Below are 17,978 nucleotides of genomic sequence, written 5' to 3'. Positions count from 1 at the left end.
GGTTCCAAGATGAAGGCATGAAATCTTGAGGGACTGACTGTATGTTTAGAACTCTGCCTCCCACAATATCGTTCTGGATCATTCTCTGTATAAATATTTATAAAGATAGATTTTGGTTTTTTTACTTTTTTATTTTGTAATGCGGTATGGCCTATTAACAATGTTGTGATAGTTTCAGGTAACAGTGGAAGGATATATTTGTATTGTAGATACAATAAGCAAATTACTTTTTTCCAGTCAAAGATCTCCACTTTTCCATTTCAGTATTCATCTGAACCAATACTCAGAATATATTCAGATTCCCTTAATAGACTCAAAATGTCTTTACAAAACAATATCCAGTCCAGGCCCAACATTGCAATGCTGTTCTGAAAAAATGTCCCACTTTCTAGGTCTATCAAGTGACTTCCTTGTGATGTCATTAGCTTGTTTCACTATGGCCTGTATTTCCTCTCAATAGGAAGTTACACACAAGTGTGGTGGCAAATGTTTAACGCCTGGCTCTCAGAGCAAAGCTGGGGTCTGGGGTGTTGGTCAATATCCACGATGTAAATACTTCCACAGTGGCTGATTTCAAGCCACCAGTGCAATATCCCTACATACACAGGGACTTGCCTGGTGGTCCATTGGTTAAGGCTACACTCCCAATGCAGGGAGCCCAGGTTTGATCCCTGGCCAGGAACTTGATTCCACATGCTGCAACTAAAGATCCCACATGCAGAAAATAAGACCCAGAGCAGCCAAATAAATAAATAAAAATAGATTATTTTACATTTATCCCCCAATAATATCTTTTTTAAAAAGGAAAAGAAGGAGGTGGGCACAATCTGCCAACTCAAACCAGGATAGACCAGTTAGTACACACTGCTTGATGGATGGGAGGAGGTTTGTCAAGAGGAGAAGGTAGAGGAGGCTATAAGAAGAAAGACTTAAAGAACCTTGCCGCTCTCCTCCCCAAGACTGTGGAGGAGACAGGATGATAACATGCTCTAGGAGAGGAAGTAACCAGCACCCTCTTGCCTCCAAGAGGAAGGTTCAGGAGTGAAGTAAAACATACAAGTCTTGGTCACGGGAGACACGGTAAAGCTCCCTGTGGCAAAGCCCAGCAGGGAAGCTAGTGTGGTAATGAAATCCCCCAGCACCCTGACTCCTCAGGTAGGTCACTCTCCACTGACTACTGGAAGTCCCCATCAGAACTGAGCTCTAGCTGACCACAGGAATAATTTGCTTGATAACCATTTCTTTATTGGTTTCCTTCACTTCCCTGGCTCATCTCTGCATCCCTGTCCTGGGGCTTCCTGGGACTACCTCCCCAATAAAGGGCTGGCCCCCAATGCCCTGTGTCAGGGCCTGCTTCCCAGACCCAAGCTGAGACAGAAAGGGGCAGTAGATGAGAAGCAGCGTGAAGCTTTTCACGTTTTCTGTTTTTTTACAAAGGGATGTAGTCATTGATTATTATTGTTGCTGTTGTTGGTTTTGGCCATGCTGCATCGCATGCAGGATCTTCCCTAACCAGGGATCAAACCCATGCCCCCTGCAGTGTGAGCATGGAGTCTTAACCACTGGACTACCAGGGAAGTAAGTCCTGTATTCATTTATTATTAATGCAGTTAATCAATTTTAAATAAGAAACACTTTAAGAAGAAAAACCACAGTTGGAAGACCCAGAAGATTCACTGAGAGAGACCATGAACAAACTCTCCCCTGCCCCACTACAGTTCCACCCACCCCAGGCCTCCCCCCACACACCCCAAGACACGACAACGGCAGGTGATCATTTTAAGAGGAGCTGACATTTGTTGAGCAGATACTAGGCAGAATGCTTTGTGTGGATTACCTGTTTTACATACTTGGAGCACATGTACTTATCTCTCCTTCCTCCCAAGCTCCCTTTCATATGACGGTGAAGGAACAAAAAAAGGTATAAACCCACAATAAGGAAAGGGTGCAGGGTGTCAGCAGATGAGGGATTTCAACACATTTCTGGAAGACAGAGAGCAGGAAGAAGGGTGGTGACAGGTGACACAGAGCAGAGGGAGCCACAGCTGGAATCCTCCCAGGCAAGGATGCGCGAGGAAGGGGCTCCAGGCTGAGCCCGTAAGAGAGGGGGTTTGGGGGTGGTCCCTGAAGGCGGGAGTCAGAAATGTGTCCGGAAGTGGAACTGACTGAGGGCCTGCAGCTGGACAAGTGCCCCTCAGCACCACTCTCCCCACCTCTGGGAGTAGAAGAGCCAAGAACACCCTTCTCGGATTCTTAGAGTCAACACCAGGATCATGCTTGCATTTCTCAACAACCACAACAGAGGGGGAAGACTGTCTTCTGAAGAGACAGAACACATTTTCTGAGGGGAACTAGAGTGACTTATGTGGCTATTAATGCCTTGGGAGAAAGCTCCCACCCCATGATTCATCATTGGGGGACATCAGCTACTCACCTGCTCCCCTAAAATGGAGCTCATCAACCACACCCCCACCACGCACACCAGGAGGATGGTCCACATCCTTCCGCTACACAGGAAGAGACGTCTTCCCTGGAGGTTCATCTAAAGAAAGCCTGCACCATTAAAGACATATATGGAAAAGAACAACAGAAAAATGGATCCTGGTGGAAAGAGAGAGAATTTCACCAACACAGGAGAAAAAAAGAAGAGGAGAAGGAGGAAGCTTTACCCTCAGAGAGATGTGAGAATCTTACATCCATAAAACAAGAAGGCGACACAAACAATTACAAAAGTAAGAGATCTTGGAAATTTAAAATATTGGTATAGAATGAAAGAAATCAATTGAAAGCCTGAAAGGAAAAAATATATCCAGAGACTCTTCCAGGACACAGAACACGATGAAAGAGACAGAAAAGACAAGAGACATAGAGAATCAGTTTGGGAGGTCCAGCATGTGAGGAATAACAAGATTTTCAGAAAGAAAGACTGGAGAAGGCAAAGGGAAAGAGCCTGGCACCACCCCAGCCCTTGTGGCTTAGGACTGAGCTGGGAGGGACAGCCTCTGTGAGGCTGGGTGAGCCCTGCACTTTGTAACCCAGGCTGCCATGTTTTGTATATTGAGTGTCAATTTCCCTTTCGTCCTGCCCTAGTATTTAGAGGTCTCAGCTGAGCCAAGAAGAGCCAAAAAGGGGAAGAATGTGTCCATGCAGGGGACCCAAGTATAAAATGGAGAGGGGGCAACACTGGGGACTAATGAGATGGAATCAGTGGGCATCAGAATGAGGGTCCCCCAAAGGAAGGAGACTCTGGGAGGCATGAAGTCAGAGTTGTTCACTTCTCATCCCACTAAGAGAGTCTTTCCAGATCTAGATCCTAGAGGCCCTAGGTTTTGTTTGAGAAAGGAGTGGGGTTTTTCCTTATACCTGACCTTGTGGATGGGGAAATCAACTTGTCCAAGGTTTCTTCTATCCAGATGGCAGTACTAAGGTCAGGAGATGAGAGCTGATTGGGGAGGAAGTTGTAAGAAACATCTGTTGGGAACATTGTAAAAGGAACTGGAACCCTAGAACACATAAATTCACAGAGATAGAAAGTACAATAAATGTTGCCAGGGATTGGGGGTAGGATGATGAGGAATAGTGCTTAGTAGATACAGAATTTCTGTTTGGAAAAATGGAAAAGTTCTGAAAATAGATAGTGGTGATGGTTATACAACATTGTCAATGTTCTTAATGCTACTAAATTATACACTTAAAATGGTAAATTTTACATTATGTATATTTTACCACAGTTTACAAAATTAAAAAAAATGGGAATTGGAACCCACATACATTGCTGGTGGGTATATAAAATAGTGCAACCACTGTGGAAAACAGTCTGGCAGTTTCCCAATAAAGTTGAACACAGAGTTACCATATGACCCAGCAATTCCACTCCTAGTTATCTACCCAAGAGAAATAAAAACATATGTCCACAAACACTCATGACAACATAATTCATAATAGCTGAAATGTAGAAACAGCCCAAATGTCCACAACAAAATGTGGTCTATCTAGACACTGGGATATTATTTGGTAATAAAAAGAAATGAATTACTGACACCTGCTACAACGTGGATGAACCTGGAAAACATGATGCTGAATGAAGAAGACAGTCACAAAAGACCATATATTGTATGATTCCATTTACATGAATTATCCACAGTGAGAAAATCTATAGAAATAGAAAGTAGAGTATTGGTTGCTAAGGCTGGACGTTGGGGTTGAAGGGCAATGGGGAGTGACTGCTAATGGGTACAGCGTTTCTTTGGGGGATGATAAGAAGTGGTGAGACCCGGGTTTGATTGATGCAGGGTCAGGAAGAACCCCTGGAGAAGGAAATGGCAACCCACTCCAGCGTTCTTGCCTGGAGAATTCCATAGACAGAGGAGCCTAGCAGGCTACAGTCCATGGGGTTGCAAAGAGTCAGACATGACTGAGCGACTAAGCACATACACACATAGAAAAAGTGGTGATGGTTGCATTTCTCTCTGTGAATGTGATTTAAAGAAAACCATTGAATTATACACTTTAAATGGGTGAATTGTATGGTATGTGAATTATATCTCAATAAAGTTTTTTTTTTCTTAATAAGAAAGGAATAGAAGTTTCCCACCGAGATGGGTACTGGGGCCACATGACCCCTTTCCATTCCAAGGTTGGGTGATTTCTGTTCGAGACTCGAGGATCTTCTGATATCTCCCCCACCCAAGGTTGGGGCCCCAGGAGAGCTTCCTCAGTAGCGCCTGGACACACTCACCCGTCGAGGTGCCTGCCAGTGGCTGAGTCAGAGACTTCGGGCGGCGCTGAGAAGGCACCCCCTGCATCACACTGTCAGCCTGGCCCCCTGAGTTGGTTTGTTTTTCCAGGGCATAAACTTATTTTATGGAGAAATAAAATGCACAATAATAAAAAGGGGGAGGGGAGTGTTTCCACAGGCTCACATTTTATCCAAAGGGGCCGTGATTTGGCATCCCTGGCTCGAATATGAAATTATTACACAAGAATTGACTCTCGGTGTCTCCGATGCTCCCTGGGATGATTGCTTCTATAACTTATGGAGACAGCTGAGCGTTTGCATTCAAGTGATCACATAAATTAATATCCATATGTGGAAATGGTGTGCTGGGAGCCGGCCTGCTTTAAGAATGCATTCCTTGTAATGATCCTTGCACCTGAAGAAAAATGCCCATCCCAGGTTGCGAGCGCAGGCCTGGTATGCTCTAGTCATGGTTCATAAGGGTTTGAAGTCAAATACAGCAGGTAATCTATTCCCCCTCTACAGTGGTGAAGAACTCTGTGCTGTGTTCAGTGGTGATGTCATCAGAAGGAATGAAGGGAACTGCTTTTTGGGGAAAAAAAATTTTTTTTAATAAATAAATCAAAAAGCATGTGCCTTAAAATGAAATGTTTTGCTCCTCGGGGATGGGTTTAGCCCAAAGTTCTAATTATATGTGTGGCAGTTTAAGGCCTCCCAGGCTTCAGTGCTTGCCAAAAGCTTTTATTTTGCTACGTGACAGGAGACAAAATTACCACTTTCTCCTTCAGAGATTGCCGACACCATGCCAAAGGGGTGATGGGGGCGGCGGCAACACCAGCAGGAATTCATGATGGGCTTTGCGTGGGCAGGGCAGGCAACTGGGAGGTAGAAAACCCAGACCCTGCCCTCAGATCACAGATCAAGTAGCCAGCCGAGGCGACAAGCCACAACCGGGCCACACTGGGCCTTGGGAACCGGTGCCTTGCACAGGTTGGGTGCTCAAAAGTATTTGCTGAATGAAAATACAGAAGGAAAGAAGCAGAGGCATGAGAAAACAGCTTCTACCTTCACTCACTGATTCATTCATTCATTCATTCATTCAGGAAACTTCTCTTGAGCTCTCGAAGCCCGCCACATCCGCCGCAAGATGAAGAGGAGTTTGACGGCAGAGTCCTCTCACGTGGTGCACATTTAATTCCATTCAATTCATTCTGGGGCTTTTCAACACCGGGTGGATTTATAACCTTTTCAGGCGATGGATGACAGGCGTGTGCTCGATTAAAAAAAGGATAGATTTGGGCCGCCCCTGCAGATTCGGCCACTTCCTCCCATCCTTCCCACCACGGGCCCGCCTCTGGCCAGGTGGCAGGCCATCAGCCTCAGGCAGGACTGGCTGAATTTAAAAATAAAACATTGGCAGGCTTCTTTTCTATTTTAAGAGCTGAACAAACATGGAAGCACACAACTCCTTCATTTCTATACACACCCGCCCGCGCACGTGCGCCCAGACACCTTGGTTCTCCCACATCCACCCCCACCCCTCATCTCACAAACTTTCCTTTTGCCTTTACCGGGAGCACAGTAGACTTCCAAGAAACCTCGAGAAAGACCCGTCTAAAGTTCAATGGCCGGGACTTTTCCTCAGCAGCAGTGATATGCTGGTAAATGTTTAACAACTGGCTCTCCAGGAAAAAGGGAAAAAAAAAAAAAACACCTGCTTGTAGTGTTTGCCGATTTCTGTAGTGTAAATACTCCCCCTTCCCCGGGTCGATTTCAAGCTATCACCTTGCCATCTCAGACTGGAGAGTTGGCAAGATATGTATCATCAGTTCTCTTGAGCTATTTAGCACCAGCTCCTACAGCCCCTTCAAAAGCAAGCCTGCAATAAATTCATTGGGCAAAGCTAAAGGGGAGGTAGGAGTGTGATCATCAGCTGTCGGGGGACTGGTCTCAGTCTCTCTGAGAGGTAGCAACACACTGGGTCGCCCTACTCCGCACTAGAATCTGTTCCCACAAGAAGCAGGGAGTAGAACACCAAACCACAACTCTAGCCCCTCATCTAGACCAGATTCCCTCTCTTCTGGCTTTCCAAGGACTCCAACGGCAGACACCTGAGAAAGACTCCCCATTCCAGAAGCTGAATTGCGATTGCTTTGAAAAGATTATGCCTTCCCACCGTCCGATATTTCATAGTAAGAAAATGGGAATCCAAATTCTGCCCCACTAAGGATGAATGATGGAAGGAGAGGCAGAGAGGGGAAAATTGATTTGCAATGTCAATAGCAGGTTTGATGTCCTTACCTGCACCCGGAGGAATCCTCCACTTCCGTCAGATTGGATTTCTTTCAGAGCTGTGCGCAATCTGACTACGAGCACTTTACACCCAGGCCATCATGGACTCGTGGCATGTTCTGATACCAGCCTCCAGCTCCCCATCATTGAGGACCCAATGAGAGCCCCTCCCTAGCACTGCTTCCTCCTGGATCTTTTTGTGTGGTCCCAAGTGGCTCATTCCACCCTTCTGGCTCTAGGCTTTTGTAGCTGAGCCCTTGATCTTCGTTTGTGCACTATATACACTGTGCTCAGCAAATATTCACTCCCCCTCCCCACTCCAGCCTCTCCCTTACCCCCTCTATTGCAAGAATCTACTTCCAGGCCCCACTGACATCGGTTGGCCATGGTGACTTGCTATGGTCAATGGCATGTAAGTGAATGAGATACAAGCAGAGGTTTGAAATATGCTTACTTGGTTTGGTCCCGGCCTCCCGCACTCCTGCCAGTGCTTCCAGGTAGCTGCTGCTGCTTCAACCTAACACCCTAGAAAGAGAGATGCTGGGAGCTGACCTAAATCCAACCCCTAGCCTGGAGCAGAGACGCCACAGCCATCCATGGGTGAGAAATAAGTGTTTGTGGTAAGCCACTGGGATTTGGGGGCTGTTTGTTATGCAGCTGGATTGTAGGGTTAGTTATAACACCCACTTCAGGTCATGTTTAAATACAGAGCCTTTATCAACTTGTTTCCATAGAAGACTTAGCTTCCCACCAACATGGTGTCAGAGACCTTCTTGCAAATCAGTTTCCAGGGGTACCTGCACATAAAGGATGCATACGCACTTTGGGCGACCTGTCATCCCACACACCTCTGCCTTCCTGAATTAGCAACAGAGTTTGGTTTATTCTTTTCCTCCAACAACAAACCATGTGCTAAGTAAGTACCTACTGTATACCAGCCCCAATGTGTCAGGTACCTGGAACCCATAATTAAGAAGGCTACAGATATGCAGATGACACCACCCTTATGGCAGAAAGTGAAGAAGAACTAAAGAGCCTCTTGATGAAAGTGAAAGAGGAGAGTGAAAAGTTGGCTTAAAGCTCAACATTCAGAAAACTAAGATCATGGCATCCAGTCCCATCACTTCATGGCAAATAGATGGGGAAACAGCGGAAACAGTGGCTGACTTTATTTTTCTGGGCTCCAAAATCACTGCAGATGGTGACTGCAGCCATGAAATTAAAAGATGCTTACTCCTTGGAAGGAAAGTTATGACCAACCTAGACAGCATACTAAAAAGCAGAGACATTACTTTATCAACAAAGGTCCGTCTAGTCAAGGCTATGGATTTTCCAGTTGTCATGTATGGATGTGAGAGTTAGACTATAAAGAAAGCTGAGCACAGAAGAATTGATGCTTTTGAACTGCGGTGTTGGAGAAGACTCTTGAGAGTCCCTTGGACTGCAAGGAGATCCAACCAGTCCATCCTAAAGGAGATAAGTCCTGGGTATTCACTGGAAGGACTGATGTTGAAGCTGAAACTCCAATATTTTGGCCACCTGATGTGAAGAGCTTACTCACTGGAAAAGACCCTGATGCTGGGAAAGACTGAGGGCAGGAGGAGAAGGGGACAACAGAGGATGAGATGATTGGATGGCATCACCAACTCGATGGAGATGGGTTTGGGTGTACTCCGGGAGCTGGTAATGGACAGGTAGGCCTGGCGTGCTGCGGTTCATGGGGTTGCAAAGAGTCGGACATGACTGAGCAACTGAACTGAACTGAACTAAACAGTAATACATGGGAATGAGAATACATACAAGCATAACATTTTAAAGCCCAAGTGAATGATACAGATAAAGAGTGTTGGGAACTCCAGAGGGAAAGAATGATCCCTTTTAGGATTAGAGTGAGGAGTAGTGAGAACCAAGTAAGTTTTCACGGAAAAGGAAGAAACTGAGACAAATCTTAAAGGAAGAGTTGGTCTCAGATGTGGGCTGGGGCCCAATATCCCAGGCAGGCCACAATGAGTTCTCAAGCTCATGTGTGTCAGGGACACTGCTCAGACTAGTTAGAGGGGAAGGGGAAGGTAAACAGAGTCAGCTCACAGAGGCTTTCAAGATCAAAAGATTCAGGGTTCTCACTCCACCTGATACAAGGGCTTACTTTACAGCTATACCATCATCAAGGCTGTGGTATTGATGGAGGGCCAGATGCATACGTCAAAGGGAAAGGATACAGAACCCAACATATACCCACACTTTTACTGTGCAAAAGTTTTCTTTATTCTTACATTGAAACATAGCATTTTGTCCTTGTCATTTTCTATAAAGTCCACTTTATCCTCCTATAGATGTTATAAATATGCTTCTATTTTCTCCTAAGGTTTTTTGCTGTTGTTGTGTTTTTATATTTAACTCTAACCCATCCAGAATATTTTTGGGCAGGGTCTGATGTGAGATCCAAATCCAAGCTAGTTCTTCATACCAAGAACTTGTGCTAATGGCATTTTTAAAATAAGTATTAAATATTAAATAAGGTGATTTGGTAGTTTTATTTGTCATGGATTAAGTTCTCAGGGTGTTTTCAATCTCTTTCTAGAATCTTTCCTATCGAGTGCGTCAATTCCCTATTTTAGAGCCAATTACATAGGATCTTGGCCATCACAGTAGTATATTCATTCACTCCTTCACATTTGTAGGGAATTTTGGAAAAAGACTCAGGATTCTACTTTGTGGGTAAGAAGAACCATTAGCAGTTTTTAAGCATGACTAACAAGCTTCCTATAATTTGGGTTAATCAGGGGGTAGTGTGTGAAATTTAGAAAGTGAAGCAATAGATAAACAACAAGGATTTACTGTTAATAGCGCAGGGAACTATATTCAATATCTTGTAACAAACTATAATGGAAAATAGCCCAAAATAGAATATACATATATAAAAGAGAAGACAAATATATACAGAGGATGAGATGGTTGGATAGCATCATCGACTCAATGGACATGAGTTTGAGCAAATTCTGGGAGATACTGAAGGAGAGGGAAGCCTGGTGTGCTTCAGTTCATGGGATTGCAAAGAACTGGACAAGACTCACACATATATATATATAAACTGAATCACTTTGCTATACACCTGAAACCAACACAATATTATAAATCAACTAGACATCAATTTAAAAGAAAAAAGAAAGTGGAATAGACTTGGAAGTCAGGAGGCAGGGTAGCAGTCTCAGACAATAAGACCTAAACACAGGCAGAGAAAGCAGAAAAGGACACAAAGCTATATTCAAAAAATCAGAATGTTAGTTATAAAAAAATCTTCCAAAGCATGTACTCATGAATATTCATTCTCCAAATGAGGAAACAGAGGCCCAAAGAGGTGAAGTCACTTTCCCAAGACCACATAGTGAATTAGAGCAGAACTGTTGGAACAGAGCCCAGATATGTTGATTATACAAATGCTACAAGTAACAGAAATCCTGACAGTGGCCTAAGTAAAGAGTTAATTTTTCTCTTGCAAGAGAAGTCCAGAGGAACATACAGAATCCAGGGCTCATTTGTTCCAGTTATCCAGGACCTGAACTCTTCCTGTTCTTCATGCCAGTTTCATCCTCGTGGTCTCAAGATGGCTGCTGCACCTCCAGGCACGGGATCCGAGTTCCAGACAGGAAGAAGACAGAGGGATTAAAATTCTTCTCTTTTCATGGTTTTGCCCTATTTAGGAAGGGAAATCCTTCCCAGAGATTTCTGCTTACCTCTCCTTGAGCGGAACTGAGTCATATAGCCACCGCCAGCTCTAAAGCAGTCTGGCAATTTGAGAACTTCACTATCTAGCCTCTGTGGTACAGAATGAGAAAGCAAAAGAGAGTTGGAATGGGTGTGAGTGAGACTAACTAGAATATTTGTCTGACACCAGGTCCAGACTCTTGGTATTTTATACTGACAGGGCTGGGGTAGGGAGGAAACAAGGTCACGCACATTTATCTGGGCCAAAGCCAGGGAAGATGACCACCTCCTCCTCAGATATTGATAAGATTTCATGAAAGACTTGGGACCTTAGGAACTGTTCAAAAGAAGGGAGTAGTGTGTGAAATTTAGAAAATGAAGCAACAGATAAACAACAAGGATTTACTGTATAGCACAGGAGACTATATTCAATATATTGTAACAAACTATAATGGAAAAGAATCCAAAAAAAGAATATACATATATAAGTGAGAAAACAAATATATACAGAGGATCAATGTCTGGTGGATGAGGGGAAAGGAAGCAATGTGATTCACGCCACAGCAAACTAACTATTACCAGGCACTTATTACTATGTGCTAAGCACTATTTCCAGCTCCAGGCTTGGGAAGTGTCTTGAAAGTAGAATATAGAAGATCAGATTAAGGGAATGGGTGGGAGTCAGGAAAATGTCCTTGGAATGAGGGCAAGAAAACAAAACAGAAAACCAAAAGAAAGGAAGTTAATCTTGGGAGGACAGCTCATGAGAGGGCTTGAGAGCAAGGCATGAAATCTTGGATGGGCTCCACCAGAAATAAAAGCAAACATTCTCCCCTGGCATCAACTGCAGAGAAGATGCCCCAGCATACTAGGTTCACTTCTGGGTGGGTCCTTTAGAAAGATGTAAAGAGGCCAGAAAAAAAAGAAAAGAAAAAGAAAACTACAAGGATGATAAAGCTTCTTGGGGCAAGCACTGTGGTAGAGAGATCTGAGTTCCCATCCTGGTTCCCCACCTATTGGATTTAACCTTTCTGAACCTGTCTGAGGGTAGTGAGTGACCTTTATGCTTCCCTAGGATGGCAGGTAAATTAAGACTCTCTTGGACGTCCCTGGAGATCCAGTGGTTGAGAATCCACCTGCCAATGCAGGGGACACAGTTTCAATCCCCAGTCCAGAAAGATCCCACATGCCACAGGGCACAACTACTGAGCCCACGCTATAGAGCCCGTGCTCCCCAACAAGAGAAGCCACTGCAGTGAGTAGCCTCCACTCCCTGCAACTAGAGAAAGCCCTTGTGCAGCAATGAAGATCCAGTATAGCCAAAAATAAATAAATATTTTTTAAAAGACTTTCTCAGTTGCAAGTGACAGAAAACCCAGGTCCAAGTGATTTAAGCAAAGAAAGGGAATTTATTGGCACACATAACTAAAATATCCTGGGGCAGGGCTGGCTTCAGGCTCAACGGGATCCAGGGGTTCAAACAATGAAGCCTCTGTCACCTGCTCTGTCTTTGCTGGCTCTTACCTCAGGCGGTCAGCCAGCCCAGGCTTATAGCCTATCTTTTTGGTAACCCCAGTAGAAAGCATGATTCTCTTTTCCACTAGACAGCAAGTTCTGAAACTGTCTCTCTGGGATCCACTCAGGTCACACACCCACCCCTGAACAAATCACTGTGGCCATAGTAGGGTGAGGGGGCAGGTTCAAACGTCCCTTTCATCCCACCTCTGTAGGCAGAAGACAGGGTCAGTCTCCTCCCACATAGCGCCTGGGCTCAGTCAGAAAGCAGTGGTTCCCCCAGACAAAGTGTGGGTCCTGAATCTAGAAGGGGACCAAATGTTGAGCAGAGCTCAAGCTATCTACCACATCTGAGGAGCGGCCAACAAAGCCATAAACACCAAAACCTCCCAATCAATCAAAACCTGCCATTTCCCTGGATCCTGTCTTGAGGATGCAAACCCTACCTCCTTCCTGCCTTGTCAAAGAAATTGCCAGAATGTCTGAGCTGAAAAGGTCCTTTGAAATCATCTCCCCACACACACCAGGGTGCAGAGGCGGGAAGGCCTGCCTAAGCATGCAGAGCTAGATCAGCTGCAGAATGGACTAGAAAAGACCTACAAAAATTCAGCCAAGCATTCTTTCGCTTCCTCCTGCAGCCTCTCTGGGAATGGTGTATAAAGGACAAAACAAAACCCTGGAGAATGTCACCAGAAAAGGAACAGGCCTGGCCAGCATGCTGTGATAGCTCAATGAAGAATTTCTAAAAAAAAAAAAAAAAGAAGAAGAAGAATTTCTTGGTGGGGGTGGGGGTAGGGGATCCTCAAAAACTGAACGGTGCCAGGCTGCATAAAGGGCCAGGTTGCCTGCAGCCCTCAGCCCTGGATCGGAGACAGTGTGGCTAAGGACCGAGATGGTGGCATGGCATTTTTCCATGACAGGCTGATGTGGGCTGCAGAGGGCAGGTCCAGGGCTGAAGAACCCCTTAGGGACAATCATGCAACAAACACCAGTGAAAAAAGTTGGCTGAAGTTGCTCTGAGAAGCCACACACCTTCTTTCTGATCCCAACAGCGCGTGTCTTATCAGCAGCACCTCAAACTCTAACCTGCTCCCCACAATGCGATATGCCTCCCCCAGCTCCCGAGGAGGTCAAGTGTCCCCTTCATGTTTTCACCAAAAGGGGAACTATGGCCCCCCTCACCTGGTTTCCCTTTGATCTCTTTGCCATCAACATCCAAGCCTGGCAGTGCCACTTTTCAGAAACTTGGGGACACACTTAGGAAGCTTATCTGGGCAACATAGCCATGTCGGGGGGGGGGGTAGATTCCAGATGGATATGCTGGAATGTTCTTTATTACACGCTGCCTTCTTCTCTCCTTTTTTTTTTTAAACAGGACTCAAGTGGGAACACCAAATGGCCTTAGACCCTAAGGAATTTCAAAGGATTATCATGATTACTTAAGCAAGGGTTTTCTGAAATTCCCAGCCAAGCGGGAGAGAGAATAAAACTTCTAAAGTTATACCCTTCCAGCGATTGGTTAGATAAGTGTGAGGCCTGAGCAAACAGACAAACCAGGAGCAACATTTCTCCCATTAACTCTTTCAAGGCCTAGAAAGCACAGGCTGGAGGCCTCCCAGTGTCCTCTAAGGCCTTGGAGCTTTGTAATTTACCAAGACAGGCCTTGGTTCCCTAAATAGAAGTCCAGGATCCAATCCTTTCGTCGCTTTTACTCCTCCCAGGCCCCCCTAAACACTATAGCTCCAGCCCTGCCAGGCCATGGCATTCTTCCAGGTGCAAAGCAGTCCCTTGGGGAAGAAAAGCCCTCATTGCCCAGGGGGTGAACAGCTATCTCTGGACTGGGTCCCAGGAATGCCCAACCTTACCTCGTTCCCTCCTCAGCCACCGCAGGGCTGGAAAGAGATGGTCAGAGAGGCCTCCCAGCTAGTGGGCATGAAGAACATCCCAGCTGCCAACCACTGGGGCTGCAGAACCAGATAGAAAGGCTCGAAGTGGTGGCTGTTTGGCACATGCCTCACCTGGGTCGGAGGAGCACCTGAGAGGGAATCTCAGACCAGATACACCGCCAGAAGCTTTTGTTGGGAAAAGAAAACTGCAGGAAGCAATACCAAGGTGAGAGCTGGCCGGTATACAGGCATGCTGGCATAGAGCAGGGAGCCCCACTGCCGGAGCATAAAGGCCAGGAGTCTCTGCTTTCACAATTGCCCCTCGAATTTGCAAACAAGAAAAAAATCCTACAAAAAGTCAGCCGAATCTGCATAAACCTGAAGGATCGGGATCCAGATTCCAGGCCTGCCTGGGTCTGGGGGCCCCTGGATGCTCTGTGAAGGCAAACTCAACACTTGAAAATAAAGGGAAACGAGTTTTTAATTTTTTTTTTATTTTTAATAGATGCTTTTGAATTCTGGAAACAATCCCTAAACCCTGTGAGTGCATCAGGACAGGAAGAAGCATTAAGTTTCCCAGAAATTGGTAACCCTCCGTGGGCCTTGACAATCTTGGATCCCCAAAAGGGGGAAAGAGTTTAATCAGCCCCTCTGATTCATAGGCTTCCTATGAATAGGCCCACCCCAAATCAGCCCTTAAGCATCCACAGACCACCTCCTGCCCCGGGAGAGGGCCGAAAGGAGCCTCAAGTCCCACGGCCCGGAGCCCCCAAAACCCGCTGCCGCCCCCGCGCCATTTCCAGTCCTACGGGCGAGGGGGGTCAATGTCGTTCAAGTAATTTCTCTGCGAACACAAGATGGCAGCCTTAAATAAATGCAACCCTGCGCAGCTTTTAATCTTACACATCATTAAATTCCTAATTTACACATTATGTTTTCGTGGGCCAACCCATAACTCATTAGTGTTGAACTCACGAGGTATAAAGACCAACGCACGACGGGCGCCAGGGCGCCGTCACCTGCCTGGGTTAACAGTCCCTGCCCGGGGTGGGGTTGGGGGGGGACAGGGAGGAAGCTCGAGAGGGACGCCTGGGCGCCCGCCGGGCCGAGGCTGGGGCGCGGGCGAGCCCTGGGTGCCAGGCCCTGCGCCGCAGGACGCGATCGCAGCACTGCAGCCAAGAAAGTGGTGGGGCCGGCTTCCTCTCGCCTCTCCTGGGGCTCGTGCGCGCGCGCGCGCGCGCGCTCACACACACTCACAAACCACAAACACACCGCACGCACACCCGCACACTCATACACCCGGGTGGCCGCGCAGGCCTCCTTGGCAGACATCTTCCTGTGGGAGGATTGCAAACGAGCCGTGAAAGCCAGAAACTACACGGGTTACAAACTCTGGAATCCCTAGCCGGCCCGGGCCCCCTTCTCCCACCTCCGACCCGGCCCCCTCTGCTCGGCGCGGGGCCAGGAACCCACCCAAGGGCAAAGCGCACCAGCCGGCCACGCGGAGAGATCTGGGGGCACGGAGAGTGCCTGGAGTCCCTTCGGCCCTCGACCAGGGGACAGGCGGCCCAGTGTGCGCAGCCGAGCTCGATCTCGCCGAGCAGGGGTGGCCCAGGGAGACCCCCGAGGCGCGCGGGCTTCAGGGCTCGCCCGAGCCGAGGGTGGGGTGGAGGGTCTTGTAAGTCACCCGCCACCCGAGGACGGCCGCCCCGCCCCCCTCCAGGGAAAGCCGCTCTCGGGTGTCCGATATCACCCGGGCGCAGCTGACTGCCCCAGGCCCGGGCCGGAGCGCACTCCAAGGAAGAGGGAGGCCGGTGCCTGGAAGGGCCTGGAGGCCAAAGGAAGTGGCCCGCGCGCAGAAGGAAGGACCCAGGCGGGGGTGCCGAGGACGGCTGTCCAGGCGACAAGGGCCAGCACGCGCCTCGCCCTGCGCGGAGCCGGCCAAGCCCTGGAGGAGCTCTAAGCCTTCCCAGCCAAAAGCCAGCCTCGCGCCGGCGGCGGAGTGGGAGGGAGGAGGCCCGGCGCGCGCCCCGCCCTCGCCGCCCGCGGTCACAGGGGCAATTACACTCCTCGCTGCAGACGGTTACCAGCTCGCCAGCGCATCCCTCTCCCGGCTCCCCTCGCCTCCCCTCGCCTCCCCTCCCCTCCTGTGCGGAACTGCTGGCTCCATCTTAGCGAGCGCGGCCGGGAAGCGCGGCTGAGGCCAGCTGCCTCTGGGGACGTCGCGAGGCTTCTCGCACGCCGCGCGACCCCCAGGTCGCCGGGGAGAGGCCTCCGCACCGCGCAATGTGTCCCACTCGCGGCACAGCTCCTCCAGGGGTTGTCGCGGTCCCTTGAGGACCCTCTCTCCAGCGCTGCAAGACCCTTGCGGCGGCGCTTTACCCCGCAACCCTGCCCCCAGCCAGTGCAGCCACCCTAGGGCTCCAAATCCCAGGCGCGCCTCGTTTTTCCAGCTCTCTTCCCCCGTCCAGCCCGTGTGCTACCCAAATGCCTACTGGACACCTAGACCACTCCGAGGCCTTTGCGCTGCTAGGCCTCCCGCTGCACAACAAACGCCCCTACCCCCTTCTCCCCGCTACGGCTTATACTATTCTGAAAGGTGTCTTTGAAGCTGTGAATGAAAACGTAAGTTTTGAATTAAGGGCTTCATTTCCAAGTAACAGCATGATTTGAGGCAAGTTTATTGTTTCCTCATCTGCAAAATGGGAGGAATGATGCCTCTGTAAATGCGCGACTGCGAGTTTTAAAGAAGATAGACGTGTATATAAACTGCTTGGCACAAAGAGTCCCGGTGGTTAGCATTAGCATTACCATATGGCCAGAACTGTAGCGGCAATAAAAAGTGAGGTGGCCTTTTTCCGATTAGGAGTGAACCCCCGCGGAGCCCAGGGTCACAATTCACAAACCCTGGTGAGTCCGAGCCACCGGCTAGGCCTGAAGGGAAGGCCGAGGAGTCGAGGGGCAGCCAAGCGAGCGAATCATTCAGCCTTCCCCGTTTGCAAATGAATAGGGCTCTGTCTCTGGCTTCCGCCATTCCCGCGCCAGGTCTGCAACGCCTGAGGCTTAAACCTGGCGCGGCGGTAAATTTAGCCTGAAGGCAGCGCCTCCTAAGGGGCGGGGAGGTCTCCTTGGAGGAAGGCAAGGGAACTGAGTAAGAAAATGGAGTTGCCCCTGGGAAGAAAAACCAGGGAGAGGAAACCTTCTGGGCCGCTGGCGGACCACTGACAAAAAGAAATTGGACGCAAAAGAAAGGCTCCCCCAGAAATTGGGCCACCGTGGGAGCCGTGAGACAGACTTCCCATCTGGGAAGGGCTGCCTCCGGGTAATTGGGTTTGCTCGAGTTGCCTCTATAATTAATAAGTGATTTGACTTGGAGATTGGAAATAGTCGTTGAAAGGAAGCCGCGGGCGTAGGGGTGCGTGGCCCCCGAGCCTCTCTCCGAAATGCAGTGACCGCGGAAGAGGACGGTTTAAGGAACACGAGGAATGCGATAATATTGGCATCTAACCTTCTAGTGTTTGAGTAATTCGTTGCTTAGCTACTTTGGATAGGCCATTATTTTGCAAACTGGAAACATTTGCAAGTGGTGATATTTTGCTCCTGCCTGACGCAGGGGCTGCAAACCTACCCCAGCTCTGCTGAACTCTTCGAAATATATATGCATAAATTGTTCCTAATGAGACCATCTGTTTTTTATGGCCCCTCTGGAAGCAGGAGGAACCCGAAGACTGCTCTGTCTTGCAGAAATCTGTGGCCAGGCAGGCCCGGGAAATAAATAGGGAAGATTAGAAGAGTGTGCGTGATTTAATATGCCGACAAGGGGGTCGGTAGTCGAGGGGGTT

The sequence above is a fragment of the Cervus elaphus genome, chromosome X (genome assembly GCF_910594005.1).
Source record: "Cervus elaphus chromosome X, mCerEla1.1, whole genome shotgun sequence".
NCBI classification, from domain to species: domain Eukaryota; kingdom Metazoa; phylum Chordata; class Mammalia; order Artiodactyla; family Cervidae; genus Cervus; species Cervus elaphus.
The sequence above is the reverse complement of the archived record's forward strand: the minus strand, read 5'-3'. Positions refer to the sequence as shown.